Source organism: Dermacentor andersoni, chromosome 10 (genome assembly GCF_023375885.2).
Source record: "Dermacentor andersoni chromosome 10, qqDerAnde1_hic_scaffold, whole genome shotgun sequence".
In the NCBI taxonomy this organism is placed as follows: Eukaryota; Metazoa; Arthropoda; class Arachnida; order Ixodida; family Ixodidae; genus Dermacentor; species Dermacentor andersoni.
Genome location: NC_092823.1, coordinates 58654974 through 58673955, shown reverse-complemented (window position 1 = coordinate 58673955; position 18982 = coordinate 58654974). Strand labels below are relative to the sequence as shown.

The window sequence follows — 18982 nt, the reverse complement described above, 5'->3', positions numbered from 1 at the left end:
TATGGCTAGGCATGCGGACATTCTTGTTCGACGTCAACAAAAACCATTCTTATCCGTAGTCGCTCATACTACATAAGCAAGCTAATCATGCAATGGCTCATCCCTATCGGAGAAGAAAGGCTCCATATATACACATATATATATATATATATATATATATATATATATATATATATATATATATATATATATATATACACAAACGAGCGTACATACCTGAGGTCTCGCCGACCAGCCACCCAGACAATAAATGTGTTCGGGCCTTTTTCACAAATTCCTCTTTGTGGGCGTCATCCACCTTCCAAAAGGGCAATCGCTGTTGCTTTTGTACTTTCTGTATTGCCACGTCTTTATTTTACTGTGAAATAAGGTTTCATGCTTCGTTATGATTTTGTTACGAGATAACTTGATATTTTATTTTTGAAGCGTATTTGGCACATTGTTGCTAATTATGTAGCCAGAAGAAAAAACAGACATTCTTTTGTAACTTTATTTTCAATTCTTAGAGGCTGATGCAATTTTGTGCTAGCGACCGGTGTTTTGTACAAATAATTTCCGCCACTAAGGCGCACAACAGCAAGGTTTTGTCACATGCCGGTGCCATAGCAATTCTGAAAATATTTAGGAAGAACACAGTACAATGTGCAATCGTTGGTGCTACACCTATATGCAGTTGCTGTATAAATTCTGTGGTTTCTAAGAAACTAAGTACGACCCACTGATCAAAATAAATCCATTGCAAAACCAAAAAAAAAAGGTTCCGCAACTTCATTGCGCAGTCTAAATTTGCAGTCAGAAATATAGGAGCTGTCTTCTTAACTAAAGTTTCCGTGAGCGTTTAGAGTTTTCTACTACAAAAAATATACCCGGCTTTTCAGACAGAACATTTGACCGCTAAATTTCGAAGTGAAAGAGCGAGCACATCGATGATATACTGTGCAGCTTAAGGTTTCATTAAAATAGCCCCCTGGTCCTACTGCCTCTTCCAGAATAACTATAAATGCAAATTTATTCTTTCGATTCAGTTGCCCTTATAACGTACGCATTACTGACAATTGAATGTTTTGAATTTATGGCGCAACATTAGTATTGTATTTTTACAATACATAGCTGTCAGTGTGCAAAGAAAAGCATGGTGCCTATGTTTCTAATATCGGCCTAAAACCACGTGTAAAATGAGGAGCAAAGGTTTAGAATATAGTTCCTCTATATTGGACTATTCGCCTAGCAGCTTTCGCAACCATCTGTCTTCCTGTTGAATCTCTGTATTACATGAACAAGGAAATTGACCATATTTGACACAAGCCTCAGTTTAGATGCTGCTGAAAGTTTTCACGTTAACGGAAAAAAGGCTAGGAAAAGTTCTACTACGTGAGCATAGATCCGCCAGTACCATCCACACATTTTCTGAGTTCTGAGCTTGTTCTGTGTAAACTAGGTCATATGTAAAAGTAAAGCTTTGGACAGTGCATCTAGTATCAGTTGTGAAGGTTTTTATTTTAAACTGCAAACAATAAAAGCCACTATGCTGTTTTGAAAAACGGAAAACGCTGTTTTCTTCGTACGTAATGACACGTACGGCCGTAACAAGTGCAGTGTAATCTTCATTCCGAACCAAGCAAACAAACACCACCTACAATGTGTCCTGTGCCTTCTGTCTCGCATTCGCTGCCAAAAACTCTTAGCATGTGATGCTGTGGTCAGCAGACACTGACTTCTGGAGCAATATAAAGTAATAAATACTATTTTGTCAGTGCTTTCCCTGTTGTTTAAGAATGACCGGGTTGTGTATTAAGAAAATTCGAAGTACAAAACACGTTATTCATTTCGCGACCGCTTTACGGTATTTAGTATTCTGAATTACCTATGATTTCATAGTTAGATAAGATAGCTTTCATTTCACTGCGAAAATGGCATCATAACTAACTGTTTCTTTGGTGCAATATTTATTTATATTTGTTTAAGTCCGAATGTGTGTGTATCGCCAGTGTTATCGCCTGACATGTTTCAGATTGATTGTTTCTCCAATTTAAACAAATTCAACTTCTCAAATAAGCTTGTAGATGATACCAAGAAATTGCTCAGCATGAGTATGTCTTAAACATTTGCAAGATTCGATGCTCTTGAATACATATCTAAGAATGCCTGGGGTGCATGCTGTCCTCTGATTTCATCAGCGAGTTTCCGGAAACCACCTACAAGGTTTCGTCTGATGAATGTACACTTGCTTGTATGGGAGAAACGGGGAATTTAAGCAGGTGAATTACATATCATAAGAATAACGCAAGCAAGGAGCAGGCATCAAAAATCTCTGTTGCTCGACCTGCTCATAGACCGTTAAGCACAACTGTTATAGGAATGACTGAAAATTCAGTCAGCGGAATAAGATCTCTCTTCTGAACTATACCAAAACTTCTTTATTAATTTAATGTAATACCACTACATTTGTCAGAAAAGTTCATAATTATTACCCTATCTTCGCAAAGTATACACAGACAATGGCCCATATTGAATCCTTCATAAGCTGTTTTTTCACTGCCTGTAGGAAAGAGGAGTCCGTACGAAGGCCCTACCACCTACTCATCGTCTGTTTCTTGGTAAATGGTAACTGAAGAGTTTCGCATTAAAACTGCATTGAGCTTGAAGCTGTTGATTTACTAACCTTTTATAATATTTCACCCACCTGGTTGGCTAAGTAGCTACAAAAACTGCAGGAGAGCGGTGGTGGCACCGAGTGGCCCCTGTGCCCCAAGGAACCTTTTCAAGTTTACTGCAGGAAGAGCTTCTTGTGGCATGGAGTGGATGAAGCTGTGCTGAGTTTAGAATACCCGGCTGGTTAAGGCTGGCCTATAATTTGCGGAAAAGGAATGAACCTCCAAAGTCAGTGGTATCCGCTTCTTTCTTGAGGGCCATGGTCATGCCTATGAAAGCTTATTTGTCTCCACAGACTCCATAAAAAACGATAATTTCCTACGCTAGGACGTTTTCATAAAAGAACCTATTTACTTTGTATTCGCCGATTTGGAACTTTTCCGGATGATTCCAACATCATTGTAGTCATTACTGAGCTGTGGCTATTCAGAATACGGCTTGCAACAAATAGCAGTCGCTAATATAGAAGCAAAGTGCCAGCTATATAGCTAAGAGTTTGTTGTAGCGTCTGTATCTGGCACTATTCCAAAGAGACACTTGTAGCGCTCTTCGAAGACCAGTAAGCTTATTTCCAGCAATCTTAGTTTTCGTGTGGAAATTGATGTGCGCTTCTCTGGAAAAGAACTAGCACAAGCATTTCTGCTTCGTTTATTCTTACATTACAATACTGCAGTTGTTCATAATAATGTCATATTAGTGTTATTGGTGCGACTTTTCTTATTTAGCTAAAAGCAGTTTCCAAATTTATTTGTGTTGCAGCCAGTGGGCGAATAAGAAAATCAAGGAAGAAGGCCAAGTTGTGTTCATTATTCAAATGCTAAGATTGATTAGGTTCGGTCACATACAACACCTAATAAACAACGCAAATTTGAAAATCTCAGCTAAGGTAAGCACTTTTTTGAAAATGCAGTAATAAGTCACGAGCTCATGTAGGTTACACCCTTCTTATGTCCAGTGCTCAGCAATTAAAATGCAATGCTTGGACAACAAGGCGGCCGGTGTTGCCTTGCGCCACCAGTGGGCGCTGGTGACACTGAGATGGTCCAGTGATATGTCACATGAAAGCGAGACACTTTTTGATGCATCGCAACCGCATTCGGCCTCCCCATCCATCATCTAGCCATCACCGGTGGCACAAAAAGCGCCGACCACAATGGTACCTGAGTATAATCGCTCAACACTGCATATGAAGCGAAGAATGTTGTTACCACAATGCTTGAACACCATGTGAACGCGACAATCAACAACTTTGAGCAGAATCTTAACACCACTAGGTGGTCAAAAGCGTGGCAGTTTGGGCGAGTTGGTATGTCATGACTGTTTTAGGCTTGTAGCGCTGCTCAGAAAAAACAAAACTTTTTTTGATCCCTTTTATTACCCCTACCTCCTTCCTTTCTTGCTGTTTCTTCTTTCTGAGCTGCACTGCAAGCCTAAAACAGTCACCACTAGGCGGATCATGCTTTAGGCATTCCCGATCTAAACTTCTCAAGAATTGTTGAGCTGTTTAATGCCTTGAGATCATTTTTAGTCTCAAATTCCTGCTCCCAGCATGCGAGCTAGCATCTACGATTTCTCTGAAGGCATAATCATTCTGAATAATGCATGAAAAACATCAATAGCACTCCTATGTGTTAAGCACTAGGCTCACTCTTGTAGCCATGAAATTAAAAGATGCAGATTTATTACATATTGAAACTGTTTTCCTGAGGTGCTGCATGCTTTCCGGGCTTTCTCCCCTTTTGCGACATCCGTCTACACAAAACAAATAGGTGTTGAGGTATAAAGTTTCAACATGCTTACAATGTGTGGATCATTCTCTAGCAACCAGCAAGTTTTTTGATCGCCTAGCTTCTTCATGCACATCTAAAAATGCTACAGTGCTTGCTTTGCCGCAGCAGAAGCCACTTCGCAATACAATGTGCTCAGAGCCCTTGCCCTTAGTTTTTATGCTTTGGAAACAGTTACGTTTTGTTCAGCTGGCGTCCGGAAAGAGGACACAAAATACTGTGTGCTGCACTCATCTCTACTCTATTTTACTGAATGCCACTTCATCGCTCGCCGAGCCAGGCGCACGAGAAGCCAGCAGAAATGTTGTGTCGTCCAGCGGGTTGTCCCGGAAGTGGGCCGTATGCTGTACTTACTAGTGCCAGCGGTCACACATTGCACATTGCAGCAAATTGTTAAAAGGTGTAGTTGGTATATTTTTACTACTGTTTACACAGGCTAGTTGCTGGAAATTTGGAACATTTCCCAACCATACTGGAAAGCTGGACTACAATTGCAATTTACTTCGCACACGGCTACAGCAGGCAAGTACGCTCAGTTACGCTCTAGCAGTATGCCAAGCAAAAGGTAATTGTCAAGTGTTTATGGTACATTTTTGCTTATTCTTAGCCATCAGAGTGCACAGTCAACCTTCTAAGTTTACACATCGTTGGCTTTTCAATACCCATGTGATTCGTTTCCTACTTGCACAGGGAGCAATCCCTGTAAAACAAAAGATGAGCTGCAAAAAGAAATGCCGTGATAATCTTCCACAATGGCAAACAACAAGAGCAATGGCAATAGCACACAGTTGAAGCTAGATAAACATTCAGTTTTCTCACAGCTTAAGTGTTCCGCCAGTAATAAAGAAGTATGCTGTGCGCTTCAGCATGACCAATGCAACCTATCAACTTTGGACTTGGCTATGGGGCTGCTTGGTAGAGTTCGGCAGTTCCACATTGGTTTTTTAGAATACGGAAATCTTTAGGGACGTGTAGCTTACTTTGCGAAAGCAATGCAACTTGGAGCACTGGTCATCTCTGCCATATTTACACGTAAATAATGTAACCAAAATTATAGGACGAGGGGTGGGCGGAATATGGGTCACTGAGAAAAAGAACAAAAACACGTATTCCGATTATAATGTGACGTGATGCCACAAAGAAGCAAAAAACGCACAGAAGTGGATGGCGCTTCCATAACAACAAGTTTATTGGACCGGCAGCACTTCAGTAGAGCCCGTGCTACAATAGAACAATGCAAAGCTGTGCTTGTTCTAGTGTTTGAACATAACTCCACAGACGGTAGCGATCATAGCATTGTTCCCCGGTGGTTAAGCTTTCCGCAGTTTAATATACCGGAAGAATATAAAGAAAAACATGATAGTCTTGTCGTGAACAGGAATACAAGGTGAAGTCTATTTCGAGGTGAGAAACTTTCGAAAAAATGTTTGCATTTTATTGGTGCAAATCGCTGGATACTCGAATTATGGTCCTAAGAATCTCTGGACCCCGGCAGACCGCCAATGAAAACGCATCTTGGCAACCTTTAACACCCAGACTGTGTCGATTGAGGCTGTCTTAGAAGGACTCTTTGAGGAACCATCAGGCATTGTTTGGGATATGATTGGCCGTAGTAAGATTAGAAGATATGTTGAGGCTTATACAGTGCTGCCTAAGGGCCATATCCTCTGCTGTTGAGGTATGCCGGATGAGAAGCAATACAGGGTAGGATTCGTAATGCATAAGCACATAGCGGGCAACATTCAAGAATTTTACAGCATTACCAAGAGGGTAGCTGAAGTCGTAATCTGATAAGAGGTAGAGATTAAAGTAGTACAAAGCTACGCTCCAAAATTCAGTCATGATGATGATGACGTAGATCAGCTTTTTTTGAAGATATCGAGTTAGCTATTAGAACAGTATGAACCCAGCATGTTGAAGTATTGGGCGACTTAAAACAAAAGCGACGAAACAGCAGGCTGGTGAAGAAGCAATTGGCCAACCTGGCGTCGATTCCAGGAACGCTAGAGGAGAATTTCTGGTAGTATTTGCGAAAATGTATAAGCTTCGAGTAATGAACACCTTTTTCAGGAAGCGTAGCAACAGAGAGTGGACCTGGCAAAGCCCTAATGCTGAAACAAGAAATGAACATCATTTCAACATTTCTGCCCATCCCAGGATAGTGCATGATGTAGAACTGTTAGTTCATTAAAAATTCCTTCTGGCATGCTTGATTTAAAAATTGTAACAGTGCTAACACATGCAACCACAAAGGAACAAGGACGAGACAGAAGCGCTTGTGTCTAGTCCTTGTTCCTTTGTGGTTGCATGTGTTAGTGCCGTTATATTTTCAAATCAAGAACTGTTAGGGAGGGCAAAGTGCAGTGATCAGAGCTTAGTCAGGGCTGGGATTCACCTCAATTTGAAGAGAGAAAAATTATGCGGGTGCCAAGCACTGTGGGAATCGATGTAAGCGAATCTTTCTGTGCTGGATTCCTTGATTGACGATAATTAGCGGTCATTTTGACGGCTAAAGCTTAATTTCTTCAACGTTTAGGCTAACACGAGAGCGGTGAGTTGATTTTAAAATTACTGTGCGTATATCAAAACTGTTTGTCTGCATAGTACACAGAACCCACAGGAAGAGGCGTTTGTTTGAGGCATTGTTCCGCGCCATATTTTGTAGCCTCGGACAAGGTTGAGCGTTGTCATTTCCTCACATGGTACATCTCATTGTGACGGAAGCATTAAACTTGAATGGGATTATGGGGCTGTACGTGCCAAAACAACACCAAGATTATGAGGCACGCTGCAGTGGCGGACTCCGGATTAATTTTGACACCGTGATGTTCTCCAACGTGTCCGACAAGCTAAGTGCACGTGCGTTTTCTATTTAGCACCCGTCGAAATGCGGCTGCCATATTTGGGATCAAATCCAAGGCCTCTAGCAATGACATAGCCGCATAGCTAACGCGACGGACACAGAAGTGTCGGTTCGACGGTCGACCGCTTCCGTAGTGTCTCTTGGACCCTGCAGTACGCGTTGCTTAATACGGCTTTGTTGCTGCACGCACTGCGTAAGTTACCCGCTTGATATATATGCATGGTGCTGATTTTTCAGAAATATCAGCAACGTACTGTGCCATACGTTGAACTTAAACTGACCCTGTTTCCCCCCAACCACTCTCTTATAGTACTGGAGTTTCCTTGCTTTCTCACGTCACCTCCCCTCTCCCTTATATGGGAACTGCCTCTTCTCCTCTCTCTCGTTCTTCTCATTTTCTTCTCCTCTAAACAGTTCTATCTGCGACCCCTGTGGCCTCGCACGTTAGTAGAAAGGGAAGGGCTGCAGTTTCTGCAGTGCTTCTGAGGGGAGTCACAGATAATTACAGCTGTCAAACGGCTAATGTGGCAACGGCCAGGGAGCTCGAAAAGGCATTGTGCACATTCGACGCAGTGGAGCGAAAATGATTTTCTCCCTTCGACTTTCCTCTGTTACTCGCTCGTGTCATTATATATTACTCGCTCCTGTATTAATAAAGGAAAAATGAGACATCCATTCAAATGTAGCTATGTGCTGTTAGGGTGGATGTCTTATTTTCTATTAATTAATAACTTCTCTCCACCTTGCGGGTTCCACAGAACTATCATGTCAAACTCTCAGCTGTATACATGCTCTGAACCCCCCCCCCCCCCCCCCCCCCCCCGACGCGGTGTGCGCGACAGCAGCCCACAGCAGCAGCAGCAGCAGTGGGGAAGTACAAGGAAGAGGCAAAGAAAGCTTCGCCTTAAAAGCAAATTTGGTCTAGAAGAAATCGGCAAACCTAGATGCAGTAACGGCAAAAGCAGAAAAAATGCGACTGGCTACTTGTAAGCCAATATGTAGCCTTAGAACAGAGGGATGAAGACAACATAGATGTAATGAACGAAACTACAAGTAGGCTGGCTTCAGAGGCAGCAATAGAAGTGGGAGGCAGGGCACCAAGGCAACCAGTAGGCAAGCTCTCTTATAAGGCAAGCGTAATAAAAAAACGACAAAGAATGACAGTGCCCAACTCAAGAGATAAGATAGAATTCGCAGAACTCTCAAAACTAATCAGCAAGGAGAAACTAAGGCATATTCGAAATTCCAACGTGATAAAAAATAAGGAAACCCCAAAAAACGAACACAGCATGAAATCAGTGAGAAGAAAACATGGCGTAGGACAAACGAAGATGTATGCACTGAAAGATAAGCAGGGTAATCTCATAAGGAATCTCGAAGATATACTAAAAGCAGCGGAAGATTTCTATACTGACCATTACACTTCCCAGAGGAGCCGTGATACTTCCATTCGAAGCACTAATGAGTATGTTGCAGATACTCCTTCTATAATTAGCGATGAGCTTAGAATGGCCTTGAAAGACATGAAATGGGGGAAAGCGGCAGGAGAAGATGCAATAAAAGTCGGTTCAAACAAAGATGGACGAGGCATAATTTTTGAAAAATTGGCGCCTCTTTTTACGAAATGTCTTTTACTTCAGGGGCCCCAGAGAACAGGAAGAGCGGAAACATTATATTAATCCACAAAAGGGGAAACGCTATAGATTCAAGAAAATAAAGGCCCATTAGCTTACTACCAGTATTAAATAAAATGTTCACCAATATATTTTCCAATGCAATAAGGGTAACGCTGGACTTTAGTCAACCAAGGGAACAGGCTGCCTTTAGGAAAGGATACTGTAGAATGGAGCGTATCCATGTCATTAATCAGTTAATTGAGAAATCAGCAGAGTGCAATCAGCCTCTCTATTAGGCTTTCATAGATTATGAAAAAGCATTTGATTCATTTGCGATACGAGCAATCACAGAGGCATTCTGTAATCAGGAGTAGAGGCCGCTTGCGTGAATATCTTAGAAAATATCTCCAGAGATTCCATGGCTACTTTAATTCTCCTAATGAAAAGTAGGAAGACACCTATAAAGAAAGGGGTCAGACAAGGAGACACAATTTCTCCACAGCTATTCAATGCGTCCTTGGAAGAAGTATTTAAGGTATTAAACTGGGAAGGATTAGGAGTAAGGATCAGCGGCAAATATCTCAGCAACTTTCTGTTTGCAGATGACAGTGTCCTGTTCAGCAACGCTGTAGACGAATTACAAGAAATGATTGAGGACCTGAACTGAAAGATAGTGAGTGGGGTTGAATATTATTATGCAAAATACAAAGATAATGATGAATAGCCGTGCAAGAAAAGAAGAGTTCAGGATCGCGAGTCTACCACTATAGTGTCTGAAGGAGCACGTTTACCTTGGTGTATCACTCACAGGAAACCCTGATCATGACAAGACAATTCATCGAAGAATAAAAACGAGTTAGAGCACATACGGCGCACATTGTCAGCTTCTGACTGGAAGCTTACCATTATCGTTGAGAAGGAAGGTGCACAATCTCTGCATTTTAAAGGCGCTGACGTATGAGGCAGAAATTTGGAGACTGGCACAGAAGCTTGAGAACAAGTTAGCGACCGCGGAAAGTGTGATTGAAGGAAGAATGCTTGGAATAGCATTAAGAGACAGAAAGAGAGTGGTTTAGATCAGAAAGGAAACTGGTATAGCCGATGTTCTAAGGGACGTTGAGAGATAGGTATGGATCTGGGCAGGCCATGTAATGCGCAGGTTAGATATTCGTTCGACCATTAGGGTTACAGAATGGGTACCAACAACAGGGAAGCGCAGTCCAAGATGGCAGAAGAATAGGTGGAGCGATGAAATGAAGAAATTCGTGTGCGCTTGCTGGAATTGTTTGGTGCAGGATAAGGGTGATTAGAGGTCTCAAGGAGACGAAAAGGAAGGTGTACAATTATTCCATTCAGTGAAGCAGCAGCCTATTTGATGTCCACCGCTGGCCTTCTTCCTGCAGTGGACATAAAATAGGTTGCTGCTGCACCTCATGATGATGAATCTCTAAGCTGCATGGAATGTTTCACATAAAACTTTTCATGTTGGCGTAGTGTTCAAGGTTTCTTACGCAAAGTGAAATGCATTAACCACAATTATTGTCATATTATGATAGTATGCAATAAGTGCAATATCTAATAACATGAAATGTTTACCCGTAAAGGGGTTGAGACACTAAATTTTGAGGCCACAAGAAGCCTGTTGCAGGCTGCTTCTGTATGCGAGGACTCCCACAACGAGGTATTGGATGCTGCAAACATTTGAAAATAATTTTAATTCAGCTCCAAAAAGTAATTAAATGCTCCTTCTTGTGATCGAAACCCATCGCTAGCGCGGCTGTTACGACGTGAGAATGGAGGAACGAAAATATTCATGTTATAGCACGCTAGCACAAAAACGTGACGTATCATGAGCAGCGCTTACATGCCGATTACGGAGCCTGCTGTACGGAGCGACCAAGCATAGCCTCCATTATGACTGAGCTGCAGACATATACAAATCGTTTCTCTGTGCTACAGGCCTCCAGAACGCTGTAACCGAGCCAACCGTGGACCCTGGCTAACCGAGGCACGCACAGCGCTGTAGCGGAGAGCAACTGACGTACCATCTGCGAGTTGCATAGTTCGGCCGCTTGAAGCGGTCTTTCGTTCGCTTGGCGTTTCTAAACGTGTGAAGGCCAGTCCACGTTACCGGCGCGGCAACTCGCCGCATGCCGTTTGCTGTTCGTGGCCGCCGTGTGACGGTGGTTTTGCTCGCGAACGGTGAGATTTCCTTGCCCTAGAGAAGATGGGACCGGGACCCATTTGTGCTGCAGCCATATGGGGAAGTGGCCAATCAGCGACCCAGGAGTGGTCTCTCTGGCGCCAACGGCAGCCTAACCTCCGCTGATCGTTCGGCGGCGCCAATATCGCCGCTAGGCCTCCTCTGGTTCACTTCAAAGCTAGAGCTGACGGCTCTTCGGAATAAATCACCTATGCTCACAAGCCGCAATGCTTTCTTAGCGTTGCTGTCGCTCTTCGCAATGATTATAATAATTGCGACATGCACGTCGAGTCACAAGTTGTTTACCTCCGCTGTATGCGCGAGCAGATGACGCAGCATTGTTTTATGCCACTATTTTTTGTCACCCACGTGGCCAAGCCGTGTTGTGTTTTCTCTGCTACTACTTCATAGCATCACCCGGAGCCGAGACACCGAAACCGAAATCACTTCGTATAATAAGTCTATTATTAAATTATTTATCGGGTATACATGAATCTCGTGGCGTGTATTCTGCTTCTTGAAGCAGTAAGCAACGCTTGAATCAAAGAACGCATGGACGGAAATTATGATGCCTCCAACTCTTTCATTTTACAACAGAAATTGAGATTCTCTACAGTGAGTGGTGTAAAAAAAGTGAGGGCACCACTTGATTGCAATGTTTGCGATGCAATGCTTATGTATACAAGCATGACCCATGCACTTGTGCCACACCGCCCAAATAAAATTGATTTGCCCAACCAACTCTGCCTCGATAAGACTGGCGCTTAACCTTAAGTTTATGCATTCACTCTCACAGAAACGCTTCATCTTTACATTTGAACTCCACTTTGAGTAGATGTCTGTTGTTGCCGCCCTCCTACGACGGTAAACCTTGCTTTAAAGAGAAATTATGGCAGTAGCACTTAACTCAAAAGCAATTCAGAACTTCGGTGTTGCAGAACATACCTAAACAAGCCCCATTTGATGTGTAACAGTTTGGATGGTTTTTTGCTCAACCTACCAAGAGCAAATTAAAATTATTTTTTCCTGTTTATCATTTTTGCCGTATAGACCACAATCTAACGACATCAGTATATTTACATGGATAATTTTATTTGGCTGGCATAATTAGACCTTCACATATCGACACAACTGACCTCCGTCAGATGTAATATAGAAAACGTGCTTGTCCAGAAGCACTCCCACGTCATTAATAGTGATCAGCTACTCAGCAAAGTAGATGGCCCTAATTCATGCAGTGAAAATCTTATAGAAAAAATCCACTCACATTGAGGGCAAGAATACTGCGACAGCTTCAGAGACGTGGGAGCATGGGAGGTAGTAGACCTCAGGTCCAGCAGGGCAACATCCTCTAGTCTTTCAGTAAAAGAAAATAATGAACTAGTAATGATATGTTACTTGGTTCCTTCTATGTATAACACACTCACTTGATTTTCATGCATGCCTGCTCTCCGCTTTTGCGATACAACCTAAATATTCATAACATGCCGTCTATGATAATTGCATTCATTTTTCAGGTGCTTACATTATTTGGCAATCGATGTAACATTCAGAGCTAGTTTACTGACACGAATGCATGGACAGCCAAGATATCAATCGAAATAAAGCATCTTGCTGCACCGCAAGCAGTTGCACCATGGAAAGACACAGCAGAGCTAACAAATTTTTGGTCACCAGAATAAAAACTGCATGCAAGTAAGATATTAAATATCGCACATGGTTACGTTGTTATCTATAACATTTAAATGATCAAATAGTGTATGCTCTCAAGCTAGTACAAGCGTCAATATTAGTTATGTGAGCAATCGAATTCACTTTTATTCTACGTTTTTCAACGCAGGTGAGCAAGAGGTTATAAGCGTCACATGGAAAATTTTGATCGTCATCTGAAATGATAGGTGAACCTTTTTTCCTATTGGCGAGCCATTTTTTGCCCTGAGACGGTTTACTGGCTTTTAAACAATATTTCTGTTCGTGATACCAGCTTACTACACATTTGAACAGCTATGCTATGCAAACCAAACAAATAAAATTACAAAGGGCTTAGGTCATGAGCAAGTTATGAGCGCTAGTCGACTTGAGGATAGGCTATCCCTTGAGTGTAGGCTATAGCGTATCCAAGCACAATCGTGCACCCGAATGCAGGGCAACTTCTTCATTGTCACAGCTTGCAGAGTTTTGTACGCGAAGTGAAACACAGTCAGCGCAAATATACCTGCGCTATGACGACACATGACGAGCACACAAGTGCACCCCACACAGCCGCAAATTTGAACATGCAGACGTTGATGCCTAGACTAAAGCAGCGTAAGCCTTCACGCTCTGTTGTTCGCTCAGAATGCATCAATCTCATTTCATCGGGGCTTTGCTCTACTGTTGAGTACAAATCAAGACCTGTCTACGGCAAACTAATAAATTTTGCGATAGAAAGCGATAAAATCCGGCTGACTGCACGTATACAGCTTTCACAATCACTCGTTATGTACTTGAAGATTGGAAGTGCAGCACGCGGTGCCAGCTTTACCACACTATATGAGAACCGAGAATAAAGCAAAATCACTTTCGTTTTCAAACTTTTGTCATAGTTGTAGGAATAGCAATATACTTGCTTCACAAATAAATTAACTATGAAAGAGGGCAAAGCTTTCTCTACCACAAGGACGTAAACTTCGCAGAAAAACCAAGGAGAAGAAAAGCAGGGAGGTCAACCAAGTGAGCGTCCGGTATGCTACGGGGGATAGCAAACCTCAGTGCTTGAATGCAGCGCATTGTAGTGAGTTAATAAGCTCTATTATTGTGCTAATTTCTGCTTGTTTGTGCATGCATTGAATGCGTACATAATCAGTTGTGTCACAACTTTTCCTCATGGGTAGATTTATTGCGTGAGCGTATCTAATGGAATAAATGGTGTTGAATGTTGGGTGATAAAGAAAGAAAGGTATGAAATCATTACGCCAACTGGGAACTGGGAGTTTTTGTCTTAACCTAATTGAAAATGAGCATTGCCCATCATGAATGTTATGCTGAGCATGATGTAAAATTGGCAAGGTATGGTGGAAAATATGGTGGGTTTGATGGATTTCATCGTGGGCATATTGAGTGGATGTTTTGCAGTGGTAGATAGCGGGATGTATTAGTAGGATTCATACTGAGTGAATTGTCTCATTGGTGGGTGCCCTGTGTAAATGGTGGGTGAATGCTGGGCGTCCTGGGAGGATGGTGGGTACATACTGGGTGACCTGTTGGAATGGTGGGTGTACGCACTGGGTGACATATAATTGGGGGTGAATGATGTGCGTGGTAGGTGGATGGTGGGCGTACTCGGTGGATCATGGGACACATAGTGGAAGCAAAATGAGCGAATATATGTGATAGTGAGAACATAACAGGTGTGTCAATGATAGTAACACGTGCAGTGATGATAGCAGGTACCTAAGGTGTACACGGTTGTTTGATTTGCTAAATGGTACCACTGCATCTAGTGCCATTTTTTACAGCATACACATGGCCTGTGCTATTATAAAGTTTATTCTAATATTTCAGCATATTATTTCATGATGCATGCGTAATTATTACCTTTGTACCCTGATAAATTTATGTGTAGTTTTTATCATGCTGTTTTCATTATTGTAATGATTTGAGTTTAAAGTGATATTGCGTTTAATTCAACTTTAACAATGATGGTCATAGTAAACAATGATAGATATGTATGTGCTAATATACTGTACTGGCTATGGTAAATTGCGTATACCCGTCAGCATAGTGGAAATCACTTTTTCTCAGTGAGTGTAAGGAGACCAAGAGCAAGTATGGAATGGTGATGACAAATTGAAATTTCGTTCCTATATAATTTATATGTAATGGGCACAAATGACAATCATACGTATGTGGCACATAAAACATGCGATATTGAAGTTTAGAGAGTGGTAACATATGATTCCCAACCAAAATTCTAAAATTGCTGAACGGAAATCGTCTTTAATACAGCCACTTTTGTAAAAAGTGTGTTGTCAAATCTTTCTGCAGGCTGTAGATCAGCAAGATTGCATACATTAGGTTGTTTACAATGTGTTTTCTTTCATCTCGCTTGTCTGGGCCTCTACATGTGTATCTTCAAGGTGCCAAAAGAACAAAGTGCTAGCAAGAATGTTTATCTTCGGGCATATAATGTCGAGTACTGAAGCTCTTAAGCGCTTTATTTTGTACAGTAATGAGCGTTTCCTTTGAAGCAGGAATGATACTGTGAATCAACAAGCTATACAGCATACAATATAGCAGAAAGAATTATGCTCCAATTCTTATGAATTAAGGCATTGTTTTGAGAGATCAGCCGTATGTTATTCAACTAAGCACTACGTTGCGATGTAGTTGTATTGGAATGCTCTAGTTAGGAACGAAAAACAGAGCCTACCAGAAACAATATACGAAGGTACACAATAAAGCAAATCGAGCACTTTGTTTTGTACAATATGGTAAATAAGAAACAAGACTTTTTGAAAGAACGCGTCATGTTAAATAGGCCTTGTAGAGTGAGTAGCGCATATCCTATGGCATTTTGTCAAATGCATGCCAATAATTTTAAGTGAAGATGAGTAGAAATATCTTTAAAATAAAATGCATAGTTTTCGTAAAGCCTAATTGGCAATAACAAATAGCTCTATGTTCAGTACAGAATATTAATAATTCCTAAAGTGCGGCACATTTAAGGAATATAGAATTTATTTTTAGATTTTTTCCCGGCTATAGAATACTGTATTTCATTTCTTTATTGTTTTCTGTTATTAAAAGTGCTAGACATATCATAATGTATTTTCCAACGAAGCACCAATTAGTCTACGCACTTTTGTTATTTTTCTATACGTCTTGATTAGGCAGAGTCCACCATGGTGCATAGAGGCCTCTGCAATGTGTAAATAATTTCATGCATAAAACAAACCTACCCAATGACCACTAATTTTCTTATATCACAATTTTATACCACCATTCTCTGATATGCTGTCACCTTTGACTGCATTTTCATCTTTTTGAAAACTAAATTCTGTTATTGCAATATACCACAAATAGTCTGTCTTAGATATTGTATGACAAGCCCATTTCCTATACTGCAATAGGTCGCCAGTTGTCGTACACGTTGAATGATGTGCCCCGCGGTCAAGCTAATTCTTCAGGGCTGCACCATTGCAAAATTGCCCTTTTGAAAGGCAAACCTTGGTACTTGATGGCCAAGACTCTAGCACTGTACACTCCTAGCGAGCAACATTCTAATGTGAATTTTGTAGTCATTGAATGGGGGCGAGGATATAAAGAATTACACTTGGTGCATTTGTTGAAAGGCTAGTTTTCAATGGCAACTGCCACCTAAACACTGAGTGATTGCAGAGCTGTGCATATGATGTGTGACACTTTCTGTAGCAGAAATTGTAGTATTCATTTTGTGGTATTACACATATTATTGCAATTGGATGAGATGTTCCGTAAAGGATATATCCTATCAGAATAAAGCAGCCCAGTTGAAAACAGTAATAAAAGAAAATGAAACATCTTTTCTGCTACAATGAAGTTATGGAAAGTGATTACATTCTACAACTCAAAACAGGGCATGTATAAGTTACTGGTAACAAGGCAGCAACACAAAATGAACGGCAAGGGACAACACAAATGTGGGCACCACAGCTTTTCTTACGTTGCCCAAACTAAAACACGTGCTAAAGTGGACCAACTGAATACAAAACACAATATATTGCTCAAAACAACCAGAAATCAGTTGCAAAGTGGTGGAAATGACCAAAAGTACCTTAGAGAAAATATTGAAGCAAGTGACAGAGAACGAACATGAGGCAGTAAAGTATTCCAAAGTTCTACAGCATGGAAAAAAGTAATATTTAGTAGCCTCGGCGCAGTGATGAGAAGCAGACACATTAAGACAGGATGATGTTACGTTCATGTTGGTCTAGGAGGTGTGCTGAAGGTGGTGAGTGAAGGAAATTGTGGAGAGGTACACAGCATGGAAAAACTTCAAATCCAATGTGGCGACAGTAAGAGAGAGTGGAAAGCTGAATATTTCAAAGGAAAGAGATATTCCAAAGGAAAAAATGCGTAAGAACTGTGCCTGCAACTTATCACAGACAAAATGAATAAGTTTTTCGCTCGCAGCAGAGAGTACTGCTCACGTGCAATATCGGGTCAAGCGTGCTTTCTCCGGATTTTTCAAATAATGTTTTCCTGATGTGGTTTTCATGCAAAGCTCTGACTTCCCATTGAATCCGTTACTTTTAGCCAGCTCGCGTACGCTACATGCGCCGCTGGCGTCCATAATTTCTCGATATGCAGATCCTGGCAGTCGCAGTTTCAATGGCTAGTCGTTTTTCGAATGCCTTAGAACTAATATCTCGAGTCTCAATGTAAGTGGCTCTCCTGCCCTCTCATGGGTAATGCTATCTCCTGAGATGAAGAGCTGTTGCTGCCGCTTCGGGTGTTTCTCTCTCCCTTAGGCAATACGCAGAGCAAGGTATGCGCCAAAAAAGTTGCTCACTTTAAAGCATTTTTACAATCTTATTTTTGAATGGCAACCCTTTTCGTTGCTTCATTTGCAGCTACGAGCAGGAACGTGCCCTGCACACAGTACATGAAAAGTACAATGGAGGACCACTAAGTGACGTCTCTTGCGTTGAGAAAGAAGCTACCGTAAACAAGTTAAAGTTGTCGCGAAATCACAGCGTAGTCAGAGCGTAAGCGTTAGAGTATTCAAAAGTCGGGTCACCTTCTATTGTGATACGCAACAATAGGGAAAACGGACTGCCAAAACATATCAGAGCCAAGGGTTAAAGTTCTTACATTACTTCAATGGCTTTGCGCAGCACTTGCATAGAACAAAAATGAACAGCTGTTTCACAAAGCCCCAGTACGAATAGTCAGCAGATGTAAATTTTAAAGGTGTTGAAACCTTGCAAAACACTTCGCTTCGCGGCTGGAAGTCAGTAGCAACAGCCGCCTCATGACAAAATAACTGTTTGCGCATCTGTATTCACCTTGTCATAGCTCATAGAGAATACCTGAAGGCTAGCATTGTCAATTTTCGTGAAGTCTCATGTTAGCCGTCAACAAACAAACTTCTAGGGAAGTTGAGATGACGTTACAGTTAGTGTAGTGGTTTCTATTTCTATGAGTGCTTCTGCAAAGAGCGTGACGGTGACTTAGTATGTAATGTTAACAATTATTACAATTCCCTGGCTTATGAATAATCAATTGGACATCTGTGGAAACAATGAAGCTAGGGTTCTGAAGGGCTTGAACAAAAGGTGCCACCTCGCTATGTAATAGAAATAAAGATTTCAACTTTAACTTATAACGGAAATGCAAATCGCGTCATGCACAACTGCACCAAAAGCGGTTACCTATATCAGATAACATGCAAGCAAATAGGTGACAAAAAATGAAAAAAAATAAAAGCCATAAACAATATCATGTTTAAATACTGGAATAATCAGAACGATATCGACCTTACGCAGGTTTAAAATGTTTAGTAGAACGACATAATACTTGTTTACAGGCGCACAACAGTATAGACGTAGAGATGTAAATTTAGATGATAATAGCACTAACAAGTATGCAGTCGGGATTTCTGTAATCATTTGTACCAATCATAACAATAAATTTTGCGTTGGCTAAATTCGTATGATATGATGCGTGTTAACGAGACCAGCTTAAGGGTTAAGCCGGAATGGTTCAAAACAGATGACTTTGCTTTTCAAAATACCTATGTTCCCAATCCGCATGTACTTCTCGCAGACATATCAAGGAAGTTTTTGTCGCTTGGCAACCGAGACAATGCCATGATCAGTCTAGGCGCGGGAGGGTATTT

The 18982-nt window shown here is 41.4% G+C and overlaps 1 long non-coding RNA gene across 1 annotated transcript; it reads right to left on the bottom strand.

Annotated features, from left to right (window-relative positions):
- Positions 1-221: 221 nt before the first annotated feature.
- On the bottom strand, positions 222-18955 carry LOC140213632 (uncharacterized). The gene is made up of 3 exons (XR_011890547.1): positions 17654-18955; positions 12389-12477; positions 222-358 (listed from the first exon to the last, which is right to left on the bottom strand). It is a non-coding gene; the product is annotated as an uncharacterized lncRNA (long non-coding RNA).
- Positions 18956-18982: the final 27 nt, after the last annotated feature.